Below are 21724 nucleotides of genomic sequence, written 5' to 3' on the forward strand. Positions count from 1 at the left end.
ACTTTTCTGTCAGTATGATTACAGGAGACGCTCAATGCTACGAAATGACCTCCCACACGTTTACACAACCCCCAGCACGATTCACTGTTCGATACCCTTTCTTCGTGTGTTCTCCATCTCTAAAAATATCGAACTATGGAGAACAATTTGAAAGTTAATATCGTGCCAGGAGTCCCTTCTAGTACGACGTAACAACTCTGTTTAACACTGTCTTGCCTGTGTCATCAAATTCAGTTTTTCTGTCACTATCGAAATGGACAGAAACCTTTTTTCTCTTTAACTCCATAAGCAGTTATGACAGTGGATCAGTAGCTGTAGACACCATACAAGATTTACGGCTGTTGTTATGGGCATACCAACTAAGCTGGCACCAAAAGTTTTTCTTCGGAAGTCATAAGGTCCGCCATGATTCTAGATCAACGCAACACCCCCCTCAACAAAGATTTATTGTGGGCTCAGATCAAAAAACTAGTCTATATGCTTCCGTTCGGCCACTGATTTATCTTCTCTTCATGGTCCTTAAGCGAAATGTATGTTGGCGGTACTAGAATCGTTCAGTAGTTTGTCACTAAGCTCTCTAAACTTTCTCAACTTTTACAAAGTAGGCTTTCACGGTCTGCGACTACATCAGTTAAAACTTCCGCCCTGAGTTCGTAATATGTATATAAAAACGTTCGCTGACGTTTCGTCTCCGAGTGTGGTACATCTCTTCGGAGATAAAACGGCATTTTTCAACTCGGAAGTTCTAACTGAAGTTTCTCAACATCGTTTCGGGAAAAGAACGTGTTCTTCCCTCTAGGGATTCCCATTTGAATTCACAGGACAACACTCGCGTGTAGATCGAATCCTCAGGTAACAAATCTGGTACCACGCCTCTGAATTGCTACTAATCCTTCCATTAATGCAACTGGTAATTACGCCAAATACTCGAGCAGTGTGCAAGAATGTGTCGTACGAGTGTTATGTAGGCGGCCTCCTTTGTAAATAAGCTACACTTTCCTAGAGTTCTCACAATAAATCAACCGTTCGTCTTCCCTACAACCGACGTAATGTGCTCGTCTCAATCGGTAATGGAAGAGAGGATGGGGGGAAGAGGGGAAGGGGGAAGGGGGAAGGGGGGAAAGGGGGGAGGGGGACGGGGGAAGAGGGCGAATAGTGGCGCCAGAAGTACCCTCCCCTCTCACCGTAATGTGGCTTTCGTCGTACACGTGTAGATGGAACTGTTCGTATTGTAACTGTCCGCGTAAAACAGTCCAGATCGTAATACTGTTTTCCATGACTGGTTTCAGTTAGTATAATATTCTATCTTGAGATCTACAAATTGGTGTTAACAACTAAAATTACTTTATGTGCTACATACAGTAGATATATCGGTCAACAAAGTAAATAAAATAACACGAGGCTAAGTCAATTATTATCCGCTAAGTAGTTATAAAATTTTATTGTAATCAAATACGAAACTTACAAGAACATCATTTTTCTGCATAGCCTCCTTGCGTTTCATCGCACTTTGTCCAGATTTGTACGAGCTTCCTGATGCCCTCATAAAAGAAGGTTCACGGTTGAGCTGCGAGCCAGGAATGCACCGCTTCTTTCACTGCTTCGTCCAAAACAAATCTACAGCCCCTTAATGCCTCTTTGAGTGCACCAAACAAGTGACAGTCACAAGGGGCAAGATCGGGACTATATGGAGGATGATCCAGTACTTCAAATTTGAGTTTCTGGAGCGTTTCAGCAGTGTGGGCTGCATTATGCGGACGGGCATTGTCGTGCAACAACACACCTTTTGACAGCAATTGCAGGCTTTAGCCTAGCAGTAAGCATCTCACTGTGACGTACACTGTTTATTGTTGTCCCCCTTTCCCCATAATGTTCCAGTACTGAACCTTTGGCGTCCCAAAAATCCGTAAGCATCAGTTTTCCTCCAGATGGTTGAGTCTTGAAATTTTTCTTGCACGGCGAATTTGGATGTTTCCATTCCATACTCTGCCGTTTACTCTACGGCTAGTAATGATGGATCCATGTTTCGTCACCAATAATGATCCTTATCCCCTTCGTTACCACAGCGATCCAAATGATTTTTGCAGATGTCCAAGCTCGTTTGTTTATGCAACTGTGTGAGTTGTTTTGGGACCCATCTTGCATAAACTTTATGAAATCCAAGTCTGTTGTGGATGATTTCATAGGCAGAACCGTAATTAATTTGCAGACGATGTGCCACTTCGTCAATAGTTAATCATCTGTCTAAGAGAATCATTTCACGTGAACGCTCAATGGTTTCTTCACTGTGGCGGTAAACGGTCGTCCGGCTCCTTCATCGTGCGTCACACTTGTGCGACCATTTAGGAATTTTTCAATCCATTCGTAGACTCTCTGTTGTAGCAAAACACTGTTCCCGTGCTGTATCGAAAGTCTTCGATGACTTTCGGTCCCTGATACGCCTTCCGACCACAAATAACGGATCACTGAACGTTGCTCTTCTTTGGTGCAAATAAACAGCGGAGCACCCTTGATAAACAGCACGACAGGGATAACGAAACTAACCAAGCAGCTTGAAAATTGCAAATATATAACAACAAATAAACAAAGCACGTGTCATCAACTTAAAACGACAGTACTACCAAAACAAACAAAAATATAATTAAATTGCGGTAACATTTGACTTATCCTAGTATATTAATCTTTTGCATTTTTCTACCATTTTATTTTTTTATTTTAAAATATGATTTTGGAATATATCCTGCAGTTAAGCTTTTAATAATATTGTAACCGATACTAGATACCATATCCAGTATGAGAAATGTTGCTTGTTCTGCTTACATGCTAAACTTTGAACATTTTAAATCGTACTTGTCGTGTTTTCCATACGATAACGAACGTAGCTGGGACAAAGAAACAGCTTCGCATGAACTTTTTCCACGACACGAGCTCCACCTTGCGGCTTTATCACGTTTGCATGATCATTCAGGTGCCGCTAATAGCTCAGATGACGACGCTCAATAGCTGCTGCGGTGAATTTTTAGATATACAATTACATTTGCTTATAGTACAGGTGAGCAAGATGTATGAGACAGGCGAAATACCCTCAGACATCAAGAAGAATATAATAATTCCAATCCCAAAGAAAGCAGGTGCTGACATGTGAAAATTACCGAACAATCAGTTTAATAAGTCACGGGTGCAAAATACTAACGCCAATACTTTACAGACGAATGGAAAAACTGGTAGAAGCCGACCTCGGGGAAGATCAATTTGGATTACGTAGAAATATTGGAACACGTGAGGCAATACTGACCCTAAGACTTATCTTAGAAGCTAGATTAAGGAAAGGCAAACCTACGTTTCTAGCATTTGTAGACTTAGAGAAAGCTTTTGACAATGTTGACTGGAATACTCTCTTTCAAATTCTGAAGGTAGCAGGGGTAAAATACAGGGAGCGAAAGGCTATTTACAATTTGTACAGAAACCAGATGGCAGTTATAAGAGTCGAGGGACATGAAAGGGAAGCAGTGGTTGGGAACGGAGTGAGACAGGGTTGTAGCCTCTCCCCGATGTTATTCAATCTGTATATTGAGCAAGCAGTGAAGGAAACAAAAGAAAAATTCGGAGTAGGTATTAAAATCCATGGAGAAGAAATAAAAACTTTGAGGTTTGCAGATGACATTGTAATTCTGTCAGAGACAGCAAAGGACCTGGAAGAGCAGTTGAACGGAATGGACAGTGTCTTGAAAGGAGGATATAAGATGAACATGAACAAAAGCAAAACGAGGATAATGGAATGTAGTCGAGTTAACTCGGGTGGTGCTGAGGGAATTAGATTAGGAAATGAGACACTTAAAGTAGTAAAGGAGTTTTGCTATTTGGGGAGCAAAATAACTGATGATGGTCGAAGTAGAGAGAATATAAAATGTAGACTGGCTATGGGAAGGAAAGCGTTTCTGAAGAAGAGAAATTTGTTAACATCGAGTATAGATTTAAGTGTGAGGAAGTCGTTTCTGAAAGTATTTGTATGGAGTGTAGCCGTGTATGGAAGTGAAACATGGACGATAAATTGTTTGGACAAGAAGAGAATAGAAGCTTTCGAAATGTAGTGCTACAGAAGAATGCTGAAGATTAGATGGGTAGATCACATACCTAATGAGGAGGTATTGAATAGAATTGGGGACAAGAGGAGTTTGTGGCACAACTTGACTAGAAGAAGGGATCGGTTGGTAGGACATGTTCTGAGGCATCAAGGGATCACCAATTTGGTACTGGAGGGCAGCGTGGAGGGTAAAAATCGTAGAGGGAGACCAAGAGATGAATACATTAAGCAGATTCAGAAGGATGTAGGCTGCAGTAGGTACTGGGAGACGAAGAAGCTTGCACAGGACAGAGTAGCATGGAGAGCTGCATCAAACCAGTCTCAGGACTGAAGACCACAACAGCAACAACATTGAAATATGTGTGTTTTTGTTTCTATTAAATCGATGCTTCGTGTTAGCGAAATTCCTCTGTTAGAGCTCGAATAGGTGATCGTTCATACGTCTGTCGTGTGAGACGCGCCGTTTTCAGTGCGATTGGCACAGGGTTCGTATTTTATGCGATACTCGTCCTTAATGGCATACGCGAGAAACGGGAGCGCGGCTGGGTGCGTTGCCGGCAGGAGGCGGCGCGGGCGACGGCGGCGCTGGAGCGGTCGCTGCGGCTGGTGGCGCGCGCGTGCCAGTCGCGGCCGCTGGAGTGCGACCTGCGCTGGAGCGCCTGGATGTCGGCGCTGCACGCGGGGGACCCGGACGCGGCGGCCACGCCCTTCCCCGCGTCGCTGTCGCGCAGCGGCCGGCGGGACGTGGACGCGGCGCTGGCCGCCTCGGTGCGGGTGCCCGCGCTCTGGCTGCTGGCGGGCCTGCGAGCCGCGGAGCTGGGCGCGCGCACCGTCAAGCTGCTGCACTGGCTGCTCGTGCGGCTGCCCGCAGAGGGGCCCGCGCTAAGAGCCCTCGACCCCAAGGAACTCTCCTGTCCCTGCAAGTAAGCGCCCGCCCTCACACGGCCCAAACGCCCCGCTGTCCACTTCCTCTCTATTTCTCCCTTCCCCAGACCTAACTACCATCAGCCCACAGCTATTACCTATCTACAGGATGTTACAAAAAGGTACGGCCAAACATTCAGGAAACATTCCTCACACACAAAGAAAGAAAATATGTTATGTGGACATGTATCCGGAAACGCTTACTTTCCATGTTAGAGCTCATTTTATTACTTCTCTTCAAATCACATTAATCATGGAATGGAAACACACAGCAACAGAACGTACCGGCGTGACTTCAAACACTTTCTTACAGGAAATGGCAAAATGTCCTCCGTTAGCGAGGATACATGCATCCACCCACCATCGCATGGACTCCCTCATGCGCTGATGCAGCCCTGGAGAATGGCGTATTGAATCACAGCCGTCCACAATACTAGCAGTCTCTACATTTGGTAGGCAACGGCCTTGCCACAGTGGATACACCGGTTCCCGTGAGATCACCGAAGTTAAGCGCTGTCGGGCGTGGCCGGCACTTGGATGGGTGACCATCCAGCCGCCGTGCGCTGTTGCCATTTTTCGGGGTGCACTCAGCCTCGTGATGACAATTGAGGAGCTACTTGACCGACTAGTAGCGGCTCCGGTCAAAGAAAACCATCATAACGACCGGGAGAGCGGTGTGCTGACCACACGCCCCTCCTATCCGCATCCTCATCTGCGGGTGATACGGCGGTCGGATGGTCCCGATGGGCCACTTGTGGCCTGAAGACGGAGTGCTACATTTGGTACCGGGGTTGCGTAGACAAGAGCTTTCAAATGCCCCCATAAATGAAAGTCAAGAGGGTTGAGGTCAGGAGAGCGTGGAGGCCATGGAATTGGTCCGCCTCTACCAATCCATCGGTCACCGAATCTGTTGTTGAGAAGCGTACGAACACTTCGACTGAAATGTGCAGGAGCTCCATCGTGCATGAACCACATGTTGTGTCGTACTTGTAAAGGCACATGTTCTAGCAGCACTGGTAGAGTATCCCGTATTAAATCATGATAAGGTGCTCCATTGAGCGTAGGTGGAAGAACATGGGGCCCAATCAAGACATCACCAACAATGCCTGCCCAAACTTTCACAGAAAATCTGTGTTGATGACGTGATTGCACAATTGCGTGCGGATTCTCGTCAGCCCACACATGTTGATTGTGAAAATTTACAATTTAATCACGTTGGAATGAAGCCTCATCCGTAAAGAGAACATTTGCACTGAAATGAGGATTGACACGTTATTGGATGAACCATTCGCAGAAGTGTACCCGTTGAGGCCAATCAGCTGCTGATAGTGCCTGCACACGCTGTACATGGTACCGAAACAACTGGTTCTCCCGTAGCACCCTCCATACAGTGACGTGGTCAACGTTACCTTGTACAGCAGCAACTTTTCTGACGCTGACATTAGGGTTATCGTCAACTACACGAAGAACTGCCTCGTAAATTGCAGGTGTCCTCGTCGTTCTACGTCTTCCCCAGTCGCGAGTCATAGGCTGGAATGTTCCGTGCTCCCTAAGACGCCGATCCATTCCTTCGAACGTCTTCCTGTCGGGACACCTTCGTTGTAGAAATCTGTCTCGATACAAACGTACCGCGCCACGGCTATTGCCCCGTGCTAATCCATACATGAAATGGGCATCTGCCAACTCAGCATTTGTAAACATTGGACTGACTGCAAAACCACGTTGTTGATGCTACGTGCTGATGTGCTTGATGTTAGTACTGTAGAGCAATGAGTCGCTTGTCAACACAAGCACCGAAGTCAACATTACCTTCCTTCAATTGGGCCAACTGGCGGTGAATCGAGGAAGTACAGTACATACTGACTAAACTAAAATGAGCTCTAACATGGAAATTAAGCGTTTGCGGACACATGTCCACATAACATATTTTATTTCTTTGTGTGTGAGGAATGTTTCCTGAAAGTTTGGCCGTACCTTTTTGTAACACCCTGTATAAGGAGCACCTACAGACTGTCCCAAATCCACACACCGGACCTTACCTGGCGTGTGTTTAAAATCATGTGTACAATTATTCTAAATGGCAGTCCAATATGCCAGTTTATTAACTTGGAGTAAAATATGTAATATTGATGCTGTTGGGACAGCAACCAGCCACGAATTTACTTTCAGTTGCTTTATTCATAGTGTATCGTTACCGGTTTCGAATCGTTGTGATTCATCCTCAGACGGTTTACACGCTTTCTTTATGACATGTGGTGTCTTTTTACAGATTAATAGTCCTAAAATATAAATAATACATAATTATAAACATGCCACACACAGATGGTTGCGTTACAGATTTTCGTTGCATGTGACTTACAAGAAATCTCGGTTTGAAGTGTTTGTTTTCATACTATTCGTCCAACAGATGTGAATACATTCCCACTGCACTCTTATTGTTGCACACATAAATTTTTCTCACTGAACACTTTAGATTTGTCACTGAGAAGATTTCTATCACGCACCACATGCTTTGATACATACAATGTATGCAGTGCCGGCACAGCGCTTTCCGTTCAGGGCTAGGACAGGCGCCGGCTCTGCCGACAAAAACGCGAAGCAGGCCACAGCCTTATTTGCGCGAAAACTGCCCAGAGGGCCTTCGCGTTTCCTAATGAGATTCACTGCCCACCTAACTGAAAACTAAAACAATGAAACATTACCGAAATTCTAAAAAATTCCCGGGTTTTTCCCGGATGAAAAAATTCGCGGGTTTTCCCACACCGTATACAGCCTGTAATTGTAGTAGTGTCGCAGTGTCGTTGGTGTGTGTACGGCTGATATTTGTCGGTGCGCAGGCCGTCGGCGGCGTTCAAGGTGCGCGTGTGCGCGGGCAGCTCGCTGGACGCGCGGCTGCGGTGGCGCGCGCGCGCCCTGCCCGCGTTCGAGGCGTGGGCCAGCCCGGCGCCGTGCCAGCTGCACGGGCTCGTGTGCGGCGGCGCCACCACGCCCGTCGGCGTGCTCTCGCTCACGCTGGCCGGGGCGCTGCGCCGCGCACAGCCGGGCTACGGCTGCGGCGCCTCCCGGCTCGGCTCCCGCCTCCGCTGCGTCCTCAAGTGCCAAGTCGCCCACCACCCGGAGGTCAGTCCGTCTCCTCTGCCGCCGATCCAGTTTTCAGCGTGCCTCATTCCACCAATGTTACGAAAAAACTAGTTTAAGTTCGAGTCGGTCGCCTACAGGGTATTAAAAAGTAATCCGTGTTTCCAGAGATAGTAATATGTATCAAAAGAAGGAAAACATATCAATAACCGTGGCGTAAAAGGTCATACCTTAACAGCTATGAGCACAGTGATGATGATAATGATGATGATTATGATGTTGGTGGGGCGCTTAGCATCGAGGTCATCAGCGCCCGTACAAGTTCCCAACCCTTCTAATCTCGCCCCTTCCCAAATGATGATGAGTTGATGAGGACAACACAAATACCCAGTCCCCGGGCGAAGAAAATCTCCGACCTCGTCGGGAATCGAACCCGGGACCCTGTGATCTAGAGGTAGCAACGCTAACCACTTCTTTTTATCTCATTCGGTTCATTACTGGTCGTTGCATTTGTTCGGTGCCGACGTCCCCTGACACCTACTGAACCTCTTCGTTCATCAAAAATGGCTGGTTCAAATGGCTCTGAGCACTATGCGACTTAACTTCTGACGTCATCAGTCGCCTAGAACTTAGAACTAATTAAACCTAACTAACATAAGGACACCACACACATCCATGCCCGAGGCAGGATTCGAACCTGCGACCGTAGCGGTCGCTCGGCTCCAGACTGTAGCGCCTGCAACCGCACGGCCACTCCGGCCGGCTCTTCGTTCATCCACTCACTCAGTTTCTTTATTACAGACGGCAGCTAACCCTCTGGCTGAACACGCTTTTTTTCGGTATCGTTCGTTGCGTTTGGTCTGGGTGGACGTTACGAGACATCCGATCAAGTTGATCGTTGTCTCCTTTACTCAGTTTTTCCATTACAGAGGGCTAGCGCCTCTCTGACCGAACACGCTGAGCTAGCGTGCCGGCCTTTAGATGTCGGTATACCGTGGACATTGCCGGCCACTAGCCCACGAGTGGCGTACTCTTGGCTGCGGTGAAACGCAACTGTTGAACTATAAGCTCGCTACTACTCTATGAAGTAAACGAATGAGGACACATTCCTCAGTTACTGTCAAAATGGTTCAAATGGCTCTCAGCACTATGGGACTTAACTTCTAAGGTCATCAGTCCGCTAGAACTTAGAACTACTTAAACCTAACTAACCTAAGGACATCGCACACATCCCCGGCCGGCTCAGTTACTCTCCCTCGCATACAGCATGCAGTAAACATCTGTTAGTGTTGTTATTATAAACCGTGTTCACAGTTCTGGATAAGTGCATCGCAGTCATTAGTTCTAATGGAACAGCCGGCCGATGTGGCCGAGCGCTTCTAGGCGCTACAGTCTGGAGCCGAGCGACCGCTACAGTCGCAGGTTCGAATCCTGCCTCGGGCATGGATGTGTGTAATGCCCTTAGGTTAGTTAGGTTTAATTAGTTCTAAGTTCTAGGCGACTGATGACCTCAGAAGTTTAGTCGCATGGTGCTCAGAACCATTTGAACACACAACGGTCACGGTGGCACCTGATTCCAGAATAGCTACAGTAGTTAGGATCTACCCCCTCTTGACCAGGTTTCCAAAACTTAACTCGTAACGAGATTCCTTCGAAGCAAATTGTCATAAAGATCATATATAAAAGCTTCTTACAACGATAAGAAATGTTACAGTTTAATAACAGATAGGACCAAACTGTTTTGTTTCTTCTGTTTTATTTAACGTAACTTTGTTTACAGTTTTATTTCGCATTCACCACTCATTCACACTCTAATGTGGAGTATATGCGAGTGCCTGAACCCTAACTCCCAAGTTCCATCGAAACCCTTTGATGAACAGTTTTGGTTGCTCGACGCCAACAGTCAATGATAATGATACAGTATTTTGTTATTGACTCTTCTAGTTTAGCCACCGTCCTCCACGAATGTTTGTTAGGCCTAAGACAATTACACACTTTTCTCTCCGATCCGCTATTATTAAGAGTTCGCGTAAAAGTTAATGTTTTTCTCCTTTTCATAAACTGGAGCCAGCTCTCCGCGATATAATTAAAAAAAAAAAAAAAAAAAAAACGGTCTCAATACCGCATCCCTCGTGAGATGCGTATAGATTTATCCCGGAATTGACCGCCCTGTAGGTGTACTCAATTTAATGACCACACTTCGTTATCCGCGATTTCGTGTAACTAATTGTCCTTTTGTTACTCTGATCGTATACCGTAGTTATTTAAAACTCGCCCCTATATTTTTTTCACTGCGCACAATTAGCATTTCTTTACTTGTTTATTTCTAAGAATTAACGAAAAAGTGACGCCGTATCATCGGCTTCGTCGATATAAAGCAAAACACCTCAATATGCCCAATTTTACCTCTTCTTATAGGATCGGCTACCTTACTCGTTAATTTACTACATATTATTTCCAAAAACACTAAAGAGGTATCCCCGTTATATTTTAATTGTATTCAAAAGGATGTTATTATTGTTATGACCGACCAAATCGTAACAAATCACGCGGCGTGCGTTTTTAACGATAGCTTTACACTCGCCCAGCCTTTATCATGGAATATTATACAGGGTGTCCCAGCTATCTTGTCCACCCAAAATATCTCTGGAACAATAACAGCTATTGGAAAACGACTTTCACCGGTATCAATGTACGGCTGGGGCCCATGAATGTACATATTTGGAAACATTCTAAAACGGATGCATATGTGTTTTTTTAACACAAACTTATGTTTTTTTAAATGGACCTCCTATATTTTTTCTTCAGCAATCCATAGCATGACAAAGCACATACACAATGGCGTTGATTGCTTCGCAATAATCCCATTACATCCCGAGATATTGAGACGCGAAGTTGACGCTTGAAACACCCGACATGCGCTGCTAGCGCACGTCCTGAGGCTCAGGCGTGAACCCGATGCTGCCCGTAATCGCGATGTGATTGACAAGTAAGTTCAAATGGTTCAAATGGCTCTGAGCACTATGGGACTTAACTACTGAGGTCATCATTCCCCTAGAACTTAGAACTACTTAAACCTAACTAACCTAATGACATCACACACATCCATGCCCGAGGCAGGATTCGAACCTGCGACCGTAGCGGTCACGCGGTTCCAAACTGAAGCGCTTAGAACCGCACGGCCACACCGGCCGGCTGACAAGTAAATGTCCCTCTTGATAAGTATGGAGGTGTGATTACACATGTAAATCACATCGCGATTGTGTATGTGCTTTGTCATGCTATGGATTGCTGAAGAAAAAAATATAGGAGGTCCATTTAAAAAAACGTAAGTTTGTGTTAAAAAACACATATGCTTTCGTTTTAGAATGTTTCCAAATACGTACATTCATGGGCCCCCAGCCCTACACTGATACCGGTGAAAGTCGTTTTCCAATAGCTGTTATTGTTCCACAGATATTTTGGGTGGACAAGATATCTGGGACACCCTGCATATAAATATACAGACAGGACAATTATATACAGACAGGACAAAAAGATCGATCTCTCTACCGTAACCAACAGAGGCAAATACGCTATTCAAGTTCCGTTACATCTATCTTGACTCATATTGTTACAACCGGATTCCTGACATTCACGGTACTCTCGTGAAATCCCCACTTCATCGCTACCTCGGAGATGCTGTGTCCCATTGCTCGTGCGCCGACTATAACACTGCGTTCGAACACTGTTAAATCTTGATAACCTGCCATTGTAGCAGCAGTAACCGATGTAACTGCGCCAGACACTTTTTATCTCATATAGGCGTTGCCGACGGCAGCACCGTATTCTGCCTGTTTATATACCTCTGTATTTGAAAGCGCACGGCTATACATTTTCTTTGGCGCTCCATTGTATAACGAGGAACTGTGACTTTTTGGTGCTTCCGGGCGCATAATAGTGCATGCGGACTGCGCGCTGTGTGTTCAGCTGGTGGAGCGAATCGGCGCCGACGCGGTGGTGGTGCGCGGCCTGGACCTGGTGCGCGTGCGTCAGCTGCTGGTGTTCAACGAGCCGCTGCCGGAGGGCGCGCTGGCGGCGTGGGCGGCGCGCGCGCTCAAGAGGCGCCGCCTCGTCGTGGCCGTCGCGTCCATCGTGCTCACCTACCTGCTCGTCGCCGTCATCGCCTGGGTCACGGACCCGGCCATCGTCGGGCTAGGCGACGGGGCCGACCTGCTGCTGCGCCGGATCCTGCCGTGGGCAGATGAGCCCGAGCCACCCGCCGCCACTCATCGTTTCAGCTTCTGGGCATAGCGGCCCGCATCGCCCGTGTGTGCGTGCGTTCGTGTCTGTCGTGTTTGTGTTTACCAGTCCTAGTGGAACGTCTCCGACTTCGAATCGTCTGGCCTTCGTTTATATCGTACCACACGTCTAAAATAAAATAGCAAATTTTTAGCACTGTAATTGCCTTTTAATAATCGATGCAGAACGTAAGTAGTCGCCTCCATACGTGGGGCAATTAATGGACGCCTGTGCGGGACGTTCGTGTCGGAGGTAAGTGGTTCGAATCTAGTGGATGGAAGAAATTCCCAGCCCAGGTATGCGGGAACAGAGCAAGGTCCGATTCCACCTGTGCTGCTTTGACCCTTGGCGTCATACACTACTGGCCATTAAAATTGCTACCCCACGAAGATGACATGCTACAGACGCGAAATTTAACCGATAGGAAGAAGATGTTGTCGAATGCAAATGATTAGCTTTTCAGAGCATTCACACAAGGTTTGCGCCGGTGGCGACACCTAAACGTGCTGACATGGGGAAAGTTTTCAACCGATTTCTCATACACAAACAGCAGTTGAGCGGCGTTGCCTGGTGAAACGTTGTAGTGATACCTCGTGTAAGGAGGAGAAATGCGTAGCACCACGTTTCCGACTTTGATAAAGGTCAGATTGTAGCCTATCGCGATTGCGGTTTATCGTATTGCGGCATTGCTGCTCGCGTTGGTCGAGATCCAATGACTTAGCAGAATATGGAATCGGTGGGTTCAGGAGGGTGATACGGAACGCCGTGCTGGATCTCAACGGCCTCGTATCACTAGTAGTCGGGATGACAGGCATCTTATCCGCATGGCTGTAACGGATCGTGCAGCCACGTCTCGACCCCTTAGTCAACAGATGGGGACGTTTGCAAGACAACAACCATCTGCACTAACAGTACGACGACGTTTGCAGCAGCATGGACTACCAGCTCGGAGACCGTGGCTGCGGTTACCCTTGATGCTGCATCAAAGAGAGGAGCGCCTGCGATGGTGTACTCAACGACGAACCTGGGTGCACGAATGGCAAACCGTCATTTTTTCGGATGAATCCAGGTTCTGTTTACAGCATCATGATGGTCGCATCCGTGTTTGGCGATATCGCGGTGAACGCACATTGGAAGCGTGTATTCATCATCGCCATACTGACGTATCACCCGGCGTGGTGGTATGGGGTGCCATTGGTTACACGTCTCGGTCACCTCTTGTTTGCACTGACGGCACTTTGAACAGTGCACGTTACATTTCAGATGTGTTACGACCCGTGGCTCTACCCCTCATTCGATCTCTGCGAAACCCTACATTTCAGCAGGATAATGCACGACCGCCGGTTGCAGGTCGTGTACGGGCCTTTCTGGATACAGAAAATGTTCGACTGCTGCCCTGGCCAGCACATTCTCCAGATCTCTCACCAATTGAAAAGGTTTGGTCAATGGTGGCCGAGCAACTGGCTTGTCACAATACGCCAGTAACCACACTTGATGAACTGTGGTATCGTGTTGAAGCTGTACCTGTACACGCCATCCAAGCTCTGTTTGACTCAATGCCCAGGCGTATCAAGGCCGTTATTACGGCCAGAGGTGGTTGTTCTGGGTACTGATTTCTTAGGATCTATGCACCCAAATTCCGTGAAAATGTTATAAAAAAATGGCTCTGAGCACTATGGGGCTCAACTGCTGAGGTCATTAGTCCCCTAGAACTTAGAACTAGTTAAACCTAACTAACCTAAGGACATCACAAACATCCATGCCCGAGGCAGGATTCGAACCTGCGACCGTAGCGGTCTTGCGGTTCCAGCCTGCAGCGCCTTTAACCGCACGGTCACTTCGGCCGGCGAAAATGTTATCACTTGTCAGTTCTAGTATAATATATTTGTCCAATGAATACCCGTTTATCATCTGCATTTCTTCTTGGTGTAGCAATTTTAATGGCCAGTAGTGTATTTCGAGTAAAAACCATCGATTACCTGAGGTACTAAGACAACCACTGATAATATTTAATAACAGTCCGATTACAATCTTCAAGATGGCGGAGACAAGATCCACCATTATGATCAAAAACAAACGTGAAGTATCGAAGTCAGCTAATAACATGAAACTAACGAGACAAATGTGGGAATGAGCGGAGACAAACTAAAAAAAGGTTAATATCGCTAAAATGATAATAACTTAACTTTGTGTTCTGCCTTACGGCAGGTCTTGTCATGGGGGAAGCCTCGTCAGAGAGGTCCACCCGATTTGCGTCTAGGGAAGTGATTCCAGTTGTAGTTTCCCGTTGCCTTCCACTGGTGATGATGAATGATAATGAGGACAACACAACACCCAGACCCCGAGCGGAGAAAATCTCCGACCCAGCTGCGAATCGAATCCGGGCCGCTTGGCGTGACAGACCGCCGCGCTGACCAATCAGCTATCGGGGCGGACAATGATAATAATACAACCCTAAAATAAAAATAAGAGCACCAATTCATCTAGCGTAAGCGGAACGGAAATACACAGCACACAGAAAAGTGGAATCGAATACTTTAGTTGATCTCTACACCTCAAACCAAGACAGTGGTACCAGACACACCTGCACAAAAGAACGACATATTCGAAAAATAACACACACAAATTCCTCCAGAATAAAACAAACGAAAATATAAAAGAATACGCAAGTGTAATCGAGGCGTACGCTGGACCTTTATAACTCGAACGAAGACAGCGATTCTAGACCTCCCTCCTCCCGAAAGAAAAGCAAACACATAAGCGAAAAACTGCCCACATGAATAACTCTAAAATAAACCGAAAAAAATACAAAATTGCAAAGTTGGAATCGAAACTCTTCGCTTGGCCTATATAGCCCGTACGAAGACAGAGATACGAGACACATTCCCCCAAAACGACTTAGTAGAAAAATAACACATATAAATTTCTCTAGAATAAAACCAAAGAAAACAAATATTCACAAAAATCTGAATCACAGTTCAAATGAAAATTACCAGTTCAAAAACCGGAAGCAAACATTCATCTCAAGAGTGAGCCGCCAGTAACAACAGGAGCCCTAGAGGAACAGTCGATGTCATAGACAAAACGCCTCAGCGACGCCACAAAAAAAAATGTAAAAACCAAAATTATCAATAAAGTTACTACTCGTATCACTCACGCCTTTTTACCTATGAACTTAGGTTCATGGCTAATTTCATCCCAAAGAAATTAGCCAAATTACGTAAGTAGCCAAGTAACTGTAAGATACAACATGATAATCGCACTTACTAATCGTTTCACTCGCAGCAATTTAACTTGTGCTCGTTAGTGCTTGCCTAGCCTTACCCTAGGAAAACATGTCAAATACAGAAAAAACAGCCAAAGATTTGTGAGAAAAAGATAAATTATAGTCGCTATTAGTTTCTCTATTGACAATTTAAGCTGCTCCACCTTAACGTTCTTGTCGGAACAACGTGGCAGAAACACCCATTCCATCAGAGCAAAATCCTTTCTGTCGCACTCCTTCGTTCAGCCACGTTCTGGAAGTCCTCCACAGCAGCAGGGAACCGATTCTGGAATAACCTCACACGTTGTATTCTAGAACCGAATAACATCTCTAGCTACAGAAGACGATTGATGGCGTACATACTAAAGCAAAAATAAGGATTACTAATGCCACTACCACTCGTTATCCTGCGCATGCTGCTTCTCAACCAGATCTTCCTCTTTTCTCAGTATTGTTAACTGGTGCAGTCTCCTTAAATTTGCTTTCCTCCAAACTCGCTATATGAGAAAAAAAAAAACATTTTGTACACCTATATATCCTTTCTACATCTGCAAGTATCATTAATGTCTTTATTATTATTATTATTATTATTATTATTATTACTTCTATTGTCAATATTAGTGGCAGTAGCAGCAACAACGGTAGTTCAAGTACTGCCACTAGAACACTAGAGAAGTTGTAACTCAGGATAACGGCAACTATTCTAGTGATCTGATTCTAGACATTGTCATGTGTTTTGGAAAATCTTGATGCTGGAAAATTATTGCACTGGCATGACTTCATTAGTTCATCTTCAGTATTATTTATTTCGACTGGCACTTGGACACTCAAATCAGTTTAATACTATTTGTCATATTGTTATTTCTTAATTAACTCTGATGTAAAATCAGACGAAATAAATAAATAAAAACACTATAAAGTTAAACATATTACATGTAGTGTATACTGTCCATCGAAACTGTGTCCATTGGTTTGCACCAGAGAATAGGTGACATAAAAATGAGGTAAGCGTCACAGTACGTCATGTAATTGAATACTTGCTACAAACAATGGCGCTGATGACCTCGTCGTGGTCCTCCGCTCCATTCGGCAAGAGGCTTCTAAACCCTGGTCGCCGAGAACTGCCGCAACACTGAAGCGTTACCATAGAAACGTAAACAAAATCGCATTACGCAGCTGGCCGTGGCAGACACACGAAGCAGCCGTCTCGAGCCTGCTTTAAGAAGGAAGTGTAGAAGCCTGACAAGGTCAGTAATTTGAAATCTCGTTGTTTATACGGTATACTCAAATTTGGGATGCACTGTGATACTTAGTTCCTTTTTATATCTCTTTTTTCGTGGTGCAAAGAAATGCACTTATTTTAGGTGGCCTGCCCGCTCTCCATGTCTGATATTTAACTGTATAGTGCTGGACCGTCTGATGAATGCATGTAGGGTGTAGTAGTAGTAGTAGTAGTAGTAGTAGTAGTAGTAGCAGTAGCAGTTGATGATGGTGATGGTGCTGCTGCTACTGCTGCTGCTGCTGATGATGATGATGAGTGATGTGATGATGAGGGAGAGGATGATACGCAGAGGGAAAGAGAACCCGTGTACACACTCATAAATGATACCGAAGTCAGCAATTCGTGGTCTTGTGGTTAGCGATGGTGACTCCTGACCACGGAACCGCGGTTTGGTTTCCGGCCGGATCGGGGATTTTCTTCGCTCGGGACTGGGTGGGCATGTTATCCTCATCATCGTGTTATCCTCATCGACGTGCAAGTCGCCGAATTGAAGTCAGACTTGCACCAGGCGGGGCCGAATTCACCAGAAGGTGACTCCAGGTCACAAATGCTCATTTCAGTGACACCGAGGGAGAGACACCCCACCATCACTTTTCTCTTTAGGGATATATTATCACCACCTACAGTATCTTTAGTTTTCATGCCACTAAAACACTAAAGAAGGTGTAATTTAGAATAACGGCAACTGATCTGGTGATGTGATACTACAGATTGCGAGGTGTTTAAATCTTGATGATGAAAAGTTATTGAACTGGCGTGATTCCCGTTACTTACTTCTGAAACGACATGTGGCCTACTGCGCTTGTGATCCTCACTCAGTTCTCTGGCGAGGAGGGGATAACACGTACGGAAAAACTGTTCTCCTTCGTCTCCCATTCATATTCTCCGAGGCACAGTATGGTTCACTAGCGCCTCCATCGTTGCGCAGACACTTCGCTTTGTCGGGCTATTGAGGAGATATAAATCGAAGAGGCTCTTTCAAATGGTTCAAATGGCTCTGAGCACTATGGGACTTAAACTGCTACGGTCATCAGTCCCCTAGAACTTAGAATTACTTAAACCTAACTAACCTAAGGACAGCACACAACACCCGGCCATCACGAGGCAGAGAAAATCCCTGACCCCGCCGGGAATCGAACCCGGGAACCCGGGCGTGGGAAGCGAGAACGCTACCGCACGACCACGAAGAGGCTCTTTCAGTCAGTATACCAGTGAACTAATGGATAAGGGAGTTATGGCGCGATCCTATGTTCGATTTGCATTTACTAAAGTAAAATAACTTATAATCTGGATAAATGAAGTACTTTGTTTTACAGAGAATTGCTCGGTGGTCAACTTGAGCATTCGACACGCCCCATCGGCTCAGAAACGTGAGACAGTACTATTGTTGTGGATGACGTCAACCGTTGATATTATACATTATCTTTGATCGTCCTAATAACGAGCAAAAACTATGATTACAATTTACATGATCGTGGAATCATTTATGAATACATTTTCCTTTCGAATATAAAATTATTTCCAGGCGCACAACAGTACTTGCTTTGAGAGATATTGATGTTAATCTATTAATCATTAGTTTTATTTATTTGTTTTATTACAATGTTTCAGTCCTTTATTTTATTTGTTCCTGTTCTTGCGCTGTAATTTTTGCTAAATGTATCCTTCAGTTACATGGTCGTTTTTAGCGGCGGGAGACAGAGGATCAGGAGTCAACTATTAAACATTGGTAAAAGTTGGGTGTCATCTGAGGATATTGTAAATGATCCGTGCGAGTGCGCGTATCGGTGATTACTAAGCTCGCCTACCTCTGGAAGTGGTTCGGCAGGCGAGGATAGGAATGTTATCGACGACAGTGACTATGATCACTTTTTGTTGTGGCTGCTAGCTGGTCACAAGATCATTGTCGGCTTGGCCGGGGTTTGTGTGTGAGGCAGCGCTGCAGACTTGCTTCTACGTTACTGTTGATACTCAAGTGGCAATGGGTATATGGAGTGGTCTCTCAGAAAGGAAGACAGCCTGGATGTTGGTCAACTTTTGTCACCAATGTACGCTGGTCGTCGCCGAGAAAAGACTGCATACTGAGCAATTTGTTCATTTTATACTCTCCGTACTGTCGAAGGTGGTTAATGAGGCTGACCAATAATGTTCGCCATGTTAAGCATTTGTAATCTGCCGTCATCAGAATAATACACTCCTGGAAATTGAAATAAGAACACCGTGAATTCATTGTCCCAGGAAGGGGAAACTTTATTGACACATTCCTGGGGTCAGATACGTCACATGATCACACTGACAGAACCACAGGCACATAGACACAGGCAACAGAGCATGCACAATGTCGGCACTAGTACAGTGTATATCCACCTTCCGCAGCAATGCAGGCTGCTATTCTCCCATGGAGACGATCGTAGAGATGCTGGATGTAGTCCTGTGGAACGGCTTGCCATGCCATTTCCACCTGGCGCCTCAGTTGGACCAGCGTTCGTGCTGGACGTGCAGACCGCGTGAGACGACGCTTCATCCAGTCCCAAACATGCTCAATGGGGGACAGATCCGGAGATCTTGCTGGCCAGGGTAGTTGACTTACACCTTCTAGAGCACGTTGGGTGGCACGGGATACATACGGACGTGCATTGTCCTGTTGGAACAGCAAGTTCCCTTGCCGGTCTAGGAATGGTAGAACGATGGGTTCGATGACGGTTTGGATGTACCGTGCACTATTCAGTGTCCCCTCGACGATCACCAGTGGTGTACGGCCAGTGTAGGAGATCGCTCCCCACACCATGATGCCGGGTGTTGGCCCTGTGTGCCTCGGTCGTATGCAGTCCTGATTGTGGCGCTCACCTGCACGGCGCCAAACACGCATACGACCATCATTGGCACCAAGGCAGAAGCGACTCTCATCGCTGAAGACGACACTTCTCCATTCGTCCCTCCATTCACGCCTGTCGCGACACCACTGGAGGCGGGCTGCACGATGTTGGGGCGTGAGCGGAAGACGGCCTAACGGTGTGCGGGACCGTAGCCCAGCTTCATGGAGACGGTTGCGAATGGTCCTCGCCGATACCCCAGGAGCAACAGTGTCCCTAATTTGCTGGGAAGTGGCGGTGCGGTCCCCTACGGCACTGCGTAGGATCCTACGGTCTTGGCGTGCATCCGTGCGTCGCTGCGGTCCGGTCCCAGGTCGACGGGCACGTGCACCTTCCGCCGACCACTGGCGACAACATCGATGTACTGTGGAGACATCACGCCCCACGTGTTGAGCAATTCGGCGGTACGTCCACCCGGCCTCCCGCATGCCCACTATACGCCCTCGCTCAAAGTCCGTCAACTGCACATACGGTTCACGTCCACGCTGTCGCGGCATGCTACCAGTGTTAAAGACTGCGATGGAGCACCGTATGCCACGGCAAACTGGCTGACACTGACGGCGGCGGTGCACAAATGCTGCGCAGCTAGCGCCATTCGACGGCCAACACCGCGGTTCCTGGTGTGTCCTCTGTGCCGTGCGTGTGATCATTGCTTGCACAGCTCTCTCGCAGTGTCCGGAGCAAGTATGGTGGGTCTGACACACCGGTGTCAATGTGTTCTTTTTTCCATTTCCAGGAGTGTAGATGATTCACCCTCATTATCGACAGAAGATAATACTGCAGTTCGGCTATACCGATAGTACTACTTCCTTCTGGGTCGAGTTAACAAGACTTATTGTGCGGCCGGCCGCGGTGGTCTAGCGGTTCTAGGCGCTCAAACAGGAACCGCGCGACTGCTACGGTCGCAGGTTCGAATCCTGCCTCGGGCATGGATGTGTGTGATGTCCTTAGGTTAGTTAGGTTTAAGTAGTTCTAAGCTCTAGGGGACTGATGACCACAGATGTTAAGTCCCATAGTGCTCAGAGCCATTTGAACCATTTTTTGAACTTATTGTGCACTAACTAGATATATGTGTTTCCTCGGATTTGCCGTCTTAATTCTATAGAGTTTAACGGTATATATTTTACCCGTATGTTTATGTCCTTTATCTGTTGTAATACTTGTCACTGTTGTCTGTCGTTCGGCCGGAGTGGCCGTGCGGTTCTAGGCGCTACAGTCTGGAACCGAGCGACCGCTATGGTCGCAGGTTCGAATCCTGCCTCGTTCATGGATGTGTGTGATGTCCTTAGATTAGTTAGGTTTAATTAGTTCTAAGTTCTAGGCGACTCATGACCTCAGAAGTTAAGTCGAATAGTGCTCAGAGCCATTTGAACCATTTTGTCTGGCGTTGTTGTTTCGACGGTCTTGCTTGCCGGTCACTGAACATCAGATAATCCGATGTTTCTAGAGCTTATAAGGTCGTGAAAGGCTATTGGCTGGGAATCAGGTAGTTCATTGTGCATTTTGAATTGTTACCAGTAAGCGGAAACTATCTGTGGTGACTGGATTTTGAATGTGCTTGCGGTTGAAATAAAATTAATTTTACGGTTGTCCTTGTTTTTGTAAGACATTTAATATTTAGTTCACTGAAAGTTGGCATTTCACCGGCTTTAGTAGTTTTGTTTCGCGTCTTTGGTATCTTTTTGTTTTATTCCTTATATTTTATAACATTTCTTAACGGTGCAAGTTGGCTTCCGCGCAGTTTGAATAATCTCGCAAATCAGCGAAGCTGCCTTGCATGTCAATTTTTTTAAAAATAGTATTACCTGCACAACTGTAATTCAATAAAATTGCCTTCCGTTTAATTAAGAGCCTTCAGCTGACTAGTGGTTGCGTTTTCTTTTCATTTGCTTCCCGGCCGGCCGGAGTGGCCGAGCGGTTAAAGGCGCTACAGTCTG

The 21724-nt window shown here is 46.2% G+C and overlaps 1 protein-coding gene and 1 pseudogene across 1 annotated transcript in view; one reads left to right on the forward strand and one right to left on the reverse strand.

Moving 5' to 3' along the window:
* The window catches only part of LOC126174927 (uncharacterized), a 542393-nt gene that overhangs the window by 287140 nt on the left and 233529 nt on the right, over window positions 1-21724 (reverse strand). The window lies entirely within an intron of this gene.
* LOC126099704 (5S ribosomal RNA) lies at window positions 5464-5580 on the forward strand (annotated as a pseudogene).

This window comes from Schistocerca cancellata, chromosome 1, assembly GCF_023864275.1.
Source record: "Schistocerca cancellata isolate TAMUIC-IGC-003103 chromosome 1, iqSchCanc2.1, whole genome shotgun sequence".
NCBI lineage: Eukaryota > Metazoa > Arthropoda > Insecta > Orthoptera > Acrididae > Schistocerca > Schistocerca cancellata.